A 7996-nucleotide genomic window follows, 5' to 3' on the forward strand; every position below is an offset into this window, starting at 1 on the left:
GACCATAATGTGGGAGGAAAAGGAGTCAACACTTTCCTTTTGTTGCCAGTTCCTCCCCAGAAATTGGCCCTCTCTCATTACTATTTGCCTCTGACAGTGCTGTTTTCAGTAAGCAGCATCTTTAAGAGCAAATAGCAGCAGGGCAGTATGGAAAAAAATAAAAAATAAAGCTGCCACTTTTAAGCACACTTTTGGTTTTAATGTAGCGTTCAGTTTGGCGATATAGATAAAACTCCATACGCCTGATGAAGTAGACTTGTTCATAAATATGTATCCCACAATAAGGCCTTAGCTAGATCTAAGGTTTATCCCGGGGTCATCCCGGGGTCATCCCTGTTCATGTAAATGACACACAGGATATCCCGGGATAAACCTTAGGTCTAGCTAAGGCCTAAGTCTCTTACTCTTTAAGCTGGTACTGGTCTTCTTCAAGAACTTTCATGTGCTGACCATGGTTTAATCCTTCTCTTCATAGGTTTCCAGGAATGCAGCCTGAGATGGACAGTTGTGGTGCCTTAGCAAAGAAGAGTGGCATCTGTTCTGACCTGTGCAGTGCAGATCTTCAATGGATTTGTCAGAAGGAATCTGTACTCATTTGATGTATGCAAAATAACCTGTCCAGATGTTGTACGATAATAAGAGGGCCACCATAAAGCAGATGTGGGCAGGGCCAGGCAAAGCTGGTAATAGGCCCGGGCCAGATAGGAAATGTAGGCCCCATTTCAACCTGCTCATTAAGTATTTTTAATCAGTATAGGGATGTCACAACGCCTGGAGTCTGCAGACAGCAAACTGTCGGGAGATAAAGGGTGGACGTGACAAAAGGGGGAGATGAAGGGTGACATGGTGGGTCTGGAATCCCTCTGACGGAAAACTGTCTTTGGGATTATGGGCAGGTCATCGCACCTTTGTTATCTCAGTAATTGGCTATTGTCTTGCAAGCAGTGCATCCTGTTTAACTTCCAGCTTAAACCCGGGAACAAACATGATGAGGAAAGCTAATTTAGCAAACACTGGTAATGAGAAAAGTTAATTACCTTACTCAAACCTGACAATGGACGATGACTCACCCAAGAAGGAGGGGGAAGAAGGAGCAGGGATTTGGCTACTTAAACTCTGTGTATGTTCAATAAACTTCACTTCGGCCCTCAAACCTTGGTGTGTGCAAGTTACTACAAATCAGTTCTAAATACATATAAACTAGAAAGATTTATAAAAAAGGTAATGGCAAGCACTTTTATTCAAGATGTATATAAGACATCACTTCACATTCAGAAATGCTTTACATGCTTTTCTTTGGGCAAATTCATCATGAACAACAGAAAAATGCAGCAACTTTGCCCAGGGGGACTCGGAGTAGGCCCCCTCAAAATCATAGGCCTGTGCCAACTTGCCCCACTGCCCCCCCCCCCGGCCCAGCCCGGGATGTGGGATGTTTTCCCCTCTCCTCCATCTCTCTTTGTGGCAATGGGCCACTGCCACCTCCTGTGAATGAGGATTTCATTACAGTGATAAAAGCCCTTTTCAGGCATTCTGCTTACAATCTAACTGGGAGCAGCACCTGCCAAGTTGCTCTCCCCTGATGTTCTGTAGACCCTCCCCTGGCATCCATGAAAACAGTGTGAACATGCACAGCTGGGGGCCTCCACATGCACAGCTGGGTACAGGCTCATGTGGAGGCCTCTACATGTACAGTTGTACACATGGATGCTAGAGGGAGGCGCTATGTGACATGAGCCAATCAGGGGCAGAGCTACTCAGCGCAACCAGTCATGTATTCAGCTAGATGTGAGTGAAATGTCTGAATAGGGCTAAAGTGATGAGACGAACTGAAACTGCTAAATATTACATTCATTCAGAGTTCTTAGAAAGGCGATCTGTATCTTTTTAACTGAACTGGGATGTTCAGAGCTTTGACCCCATAAACCTCTTCACCTAGGTTGCCTCCTTGTATATTGCTCCTCTTAAATAAAAAGAGAAGGATTCTTCATGAGAATTTGGAAAGCCCTCTTGGAAGCTGGCTGTCAGTCTCCACCTATAAGAAACACCCTTTTCAGCCTGGCATGGTGTAGCCTAAGATTGGTGTCATTGTGAAAGATAGTTATAAATGTGAAAAAGATCCTACAGGGGAGTTCTGTACTTTAACACATTAGTTAGAATCATAGAATAGTAGAATTGGAAGGGGCCTATAAGGCCATCGGGTCTAACTCCCTGCTCAGTGCAGGAATCCACCTTAAAGCATCCCTGACACATGGCTGTCCAGCTGCAGCTTGAATGCCTATAGCGTGGGAGAGCCTACAACCTCCCTAGGTCATTGGTTCCATTGTTGTGCTGCTCTAACAGTCAGGAAGTTTTTCCTGATGTCCAGCCGGAATTTGGCTTCCTGTAACTTGATCCCATTATTCCATGTCCTGCACTCTGGGATGATCGAGAAGAGATCCTGGCCCTCATCTATGTGACAACCTTTCAAGTATTTAAAGAGTGCTATCATGTCTCCCCTCAATCTTCTCTTCTCCAGACTAAACATGTCTGGTTCTTTTATGTCCGATCTACACTACTGCTTTAAAGCGCTTTATAACTTTTAAATACTTTTGTAAGCCGCCGTGAGAGCCTTTTTTGGCTGAATGGCAGCATAAAAATGCTTAAATAAATAAATGTTATAAAGTGCTTTAACTGCTTTAAAGCGCTATAAAACTGTTATAAAGTTTTGTTTTGTTTCCAGACCCCTGATCATCCTTGTTGGCCACCTCTGAACACACTCCAGCTTGTCTCGTCCTTCTTGAATTGTGGAGCCCAGAACTGGACGCAATACCCTCGATGAGGCCTAACCAGGGCCTAATAGAGAGGAACCAGTACCTCACGTGATTTGGAAGCTATACTTCTATTAACGCAGCCCAAAATAGCATTTGATTTTTTTGCAGCTACATCACACTGTTGGCTCATATTCAGCTTGTGATCTACAACAATTTCAAGATCCTTCTCGTTTGTGGTATTGCTGAGCCACGTACCCCCCATCTTGTAACTGTGCATTTGGTTTCTTTTTCCTAGGTGTAGAATTTGGCATTTATCCCTATTACATTTTATTTTGTTGTTTTCAGGCTATAAAGATCACTTTGAAGTTTGTTTCTGTCTTCCAGGGCATTAGCTGTCCCACCCAATTTTGTGTCATCTGCAAATTTGATAAGCGTTCCCTGCACCTCCTTGTCCAATTCATTAATAAAAATGTTGAAGAGTACTGGGCCCAGCGGTACCCCACTCAATTCCTCCCCCCAGTTTGAGAAGGTACAGTTGATAAGCACTCTTTGGCCTTAGCTAGACCCAAGGTTTATCCCGGGATCGTCCCGGGGTCATCCCTGTGCATCTAAATGACACACAGGGGACCCCGGGATGATCCCGGGATAAACCTTAGGTCTAGCTAAGGCCTTTGAGTCTGATTCTGTAACCAACTGTGAATCCACCTAATAGTTGTTCCATCTAGCCCACTTTTAGCTAGTTTGTTAATCAAAATACCATGGGGCACTTTGTCAAAAGCTTTGCTGAAGACAAGATATATTATATCCACAGCATTCCCACAGTCCACAAGGGAGGTTACCCGATCAAAAAATGAGATCAGATTAGTCTGACAGGATTTGTTCTTGACAAATCCATGTTGGCTTCTAGTATTCACTGCATTATTTTCAAGGTGCTTACAGACTGACTTCTTTATAATCTGCTCCAAAAATTTCCCAGGGATGGATGTCAGACTAACAGGTCTGTAGTTCCGAAGATCCTTTTTTTTTTTTTTTTGCCCTTTTTGGAGATATTGGCCATAGCGAAATGGGTCTCTGATCAGGGGTGTGTGGGGGAATTAAGTTTAATTTTTAAAAAAATCCTACCTTTCTGCACACAAGCATTCATGCACTCTTCCTCTTTAAGAATTTTTTTTAAATGGCAGCCGTGACCCTCCAACATCATTGCGCGCCGCGTGTAAAAATATCGCAAGATCTTCACCCCTCCATCCCGCTAGACTGCTAGGTCTAGCTGAGGCCAGGGACTATGTTAGCCTTCACCATCTTCCATGTTTTTGCAAAGATAATAGACAGCAGTTCAGAAGGTTCTTCCGCTAGCTCCTTTATTACTCTAGGATGCAGCTCATCAGGCCCTGGAGATTTGAACTCGTTTGAAGGCATTAGGTGTTCCTTGACCATTTGTTTATCAATCTCAAAGTGCAATTCAGCTTGTACTTCACTTTTTCCAGGAGGGTCAAAGACCCACTTTTTGAAGACTGAGCCAAAGTAAGAATTGAGCAGTTCAGCCTTTTCTTTGTCATCTGATATCAATTTACCATCCTCATTAAGCAGTTGAAGCATCATTTCATTCCTCTTTTACTATTCACGTATCTGAAGAAAGCCTTTTTATTGCTTTTAGCATCCCTCGCTATTCTCAGCTCATTCTCAGCTTTAGCGTTCCTGATGCCATTTTGGCACTTCTGTGCTACCTGTCTGTACTCTTCCTTTGTGGCCCGGCCTTCCTTCCACTTACTATATGTGTCCTTTTTTGTTTTCAGGACATCTCTAAGTTTTTTGTGAAGCTACATTGGTTTCTTCTGTTGTGTTCTTGTGCCTTTAAAATTTCCTTTTTAAAAAACTCCCACCCATCTTGGACTCCTTTTCTCATTAGGGCCACTTGCCATGGGACCTTACTTATCATAGTTCTGAGTTTATTAAAATCAGCTTTCCTAAAATCCAGAGTACATGTATGGCTACACTCTGCTTTTGCTTCCTTTAAAATCAAGAATTCAAGTATGATGTGGTCACTTTCCTCCAGAGTTCCCATAACTGCCACTTTATCCACTAAGTCATCCCTATTGGTCAGTATCAAGTCAAGGATTGCCGATCCTCTAGTTCCTTCCTCCATTTTCTGTAGGAGAAAGTTATCACCCACACATGTCAGGAATTTCTTGGAAGGGCCACTTTTGACAGTATTTGTCTCCCAACAGATATTGGGGTAATTGAAGTCCCCCATCGCTACTACATCACACTTCCTTGAAACACTAGCAATTTTATTTTCAAAAGTTTCATCCTCATCTTCTCCTTGATTAGGTGGTCGGTAGTAGACTCTGGCCACAGCTAGATGGGGCGAAATCCTGTGCGTCCACATGACGCACAGGGGATCCTGAGATCAAGGAGAGATGATCCCTCCCTTGGCCTGGGATCTTGTCCTCCACTTTAGGCCTGGGATCTTGTCCTCCACTTTAGGCCCATTTTTTCCGCAGTCTCGGGCTGAGGGGGGCTTACCTGCCTCCGTCACGGTCTGTCACTGGCTTCAACTGAGGCCCCGGCTTGAAGCCAGAAGAGGCCATGGCTTTTGCTTCCGGCTTCAACCGATGCCTCAATTGAAGCCCGCAATGCACCACGACAGACACAGGTAAGGGGACGGCGGGGTTGGCTTACCTGCCGCCGCCGCCGTCCATGCAGCGATGGCAGCGGAGCCAGTAAGGGGGCAGGGGGGAGGGGGACTTACCTGCCTCCATTGCGGTCTATTGAGGGCTTCAAATGAGGCCCCTGCTTGAAGCCGGAAGAGGCCGTGGCCTTCTCTTCCAGCTTCAACCAGGGTCTCAATTGAAGGCTGCGCCAGACGGACACAGGTAAGGGGGCGGGGGGTTGGCTTACCTGGTGCCGCCGGTGCTGCTGCCCATACGGCGACGGCAGCGGAGCCAAATCTTGCTCCACAGAGTGGAGCGGGGGAAGGGCGAGTCGGCCCAAACTGGTTCGGGCCCAATTTGGAAGTTCCAGATCGGGCCACGAAGCGGTTCGGGGGGTCCATGCACAGCCCTAGTAGGAATCACCCTTAAGAGCTTCTCTAAATATTTTCCCTAGCTGTTTCATACAGTTTACAGTGTGGCATATAGTGTCTGGTGTCCTCTACCCATTGGCTGCCACAGATGCATAGGCGCTGATCTCTGGGGATTTTCTTAAACCTGCCTTCCATTAATTTCATTGTCTGGCAGCACAGGGCAGTGAATGCCCTGCGAAGAGGTGGATTTAGATCAGACAAGTATTTTTCTATCTTGTGGTGCCCTTTTAAAAAAGTGTAGGCATCACTAATTACCAGGCCTTTTCCAGCCAATCCTAAACTTGTTGAACAAATGAAGTTTTTGAGCATTTTGCAATGCATGTTCTTGCAAGAACAATAAACCATTAAGAAAAAAGATGTAACAGCCATGCAGTGTCACGTTGGCCGTAGGAGGTCTATCTCCGGAATCACCTTTTCTGGTAACAAAAAATGGCAGGGCTATAAATTGAACGCGGTCTTGTCTGGATCTCCAGTAAAATTCCATGCATGAAAGCAGAGTGATTGTAGGATAAAAGCCTCATCTGGAAGTACCAATAATAATAATAATAATAATAATAATAATAATAATAATAATAAAAATTGCATTTTTATACTGCCCTATAGCCGAAGCTCCCTGGGCGGTTCACAAAATTATGTGTCCCTTGGCCTGGACACATAATACTAGAACCTGACGTCATCCCATGAAGCCGATTGGTGAGGAATTTTGGACTAAATAAAAGATTGACATACAGAAGAATTATAAAGAACATTTCTAAGTAGCCCACAGTGGGAGGTTCAGTACAGATAAAAGGAAGTACTTCTTCACACAGTACATAGTTAAACTAAGGAATTCATAACCATGAGATGTTGTGATGGCTACCAATTTAGATGGCTTTAAAAGGGGGTTGGATAAATTCCTGAAGGCTAACAATAGCTCCTTATCCTGATGGCTATGTGCTACCTCCAGTATCAGAGGGAGTAAGCCTAAATACAATAGACAACAAAGAAATTAAGGCAGAAGATTAAAAATAACGATTTTATAGATTGAATGGCAATGTTTAAAAATAATATATACAAACCATTCTATCACATGTACAAAAACACAATCAATCCATCAAACAATTCAACAAAGAATGCTCAGTAAAGTTGTTTCCATTGGCCAGACGCATTTCTTTCGACACAAGGTCTTCCTCAATGGCCTGTGAGCTATGGAACAAATGCAAACATAAATAGAAACATTTGTAAAGGCCAAGGTAAAGGCAAACGCTTGTTACTGTAATTTTTTAGACAAGCAGAATGTTTTTAAAATACAATTAATTAGACCTACCAAAGCTGGTTGGAGCTAAGGGCTGTTTTTGTTGTTGTTATCGGGACTGATTCTACAGGTTTCAAATAGTAAAGGAAATAAACGAAATCAAGTGTCACTTCCCACTGTGTAATTCCTGCACAATATTAAGAAAATAAACAGCTTTCTAAGATTATATTTCCTTGTAATGATTTTATCCCAAGGATAATGAGGGAAAATATCACAGAATATTTACCAATCATTCACAGGAAGCCCATACTTGTTTACTCAGAAGTAACTCCTGCGAAGTTAAATGGAGCTTGTACCCAGTAGGTGTACATAGGATCACAGCCTTTTGTCTTTCGCAGCAAAAACAAGGGTCCTTATACCGCCTTAAAGACAGTTTACAGCAATTAAAGGCAGTTTATAACAAGAATCTTCTATGGGCTTAAAGGCAGTTTACAGCAAGAATCTTCTATGGGCTTACCTGGGTGTAAGCCCCAGTGAACTCAGTGGGGCTTACTTCTGAGTAGACTGTATCTGCCTCTGATACTGGAGGTAGCACAGAGCCATGTGGACTAGGAGCGATTGACAGCAATCCAAATTCTCCTCCAGGAATTTGTCTAACTCCCTTTGCCATCCAAATGGGGGGTGGGGGGGGCACATCACTTTGTGGGAGTGAATTCATAGAATCATAGAATAGCAGAGTTGGAAGGGGCCTACAAGGGCATCGAGTCCAACCCCCTGCTCAATGCAGGAATCCACCCGTCTTAAATTCCTTGTAAGATGTTTTAAGAGAGATCACACAGAGGAGGGCCAGGATCTCTTCTCGATCCTCCCAGAGTGCAGGACACGGAATAACGGGCTCAAGTTAAAGGAAGCCAGATTCCGGCTGGA

Source organism: Elgaria multicarinata, chromosome 3 (genome assembly GCF_023053635.1).
Source record: "Elgaria multicarinata webbii isolate HBS135686 ecotype San Diego chromosome 3, rElgMul1.1.pri, whole genome shotgun sequence".
Taxonomy (NCBI): Eukaryota; Metazoa; Chordata; class Lepidosauria; order Squamata; family Anguidae; genus Elgaria; species Elgaria multicarinata.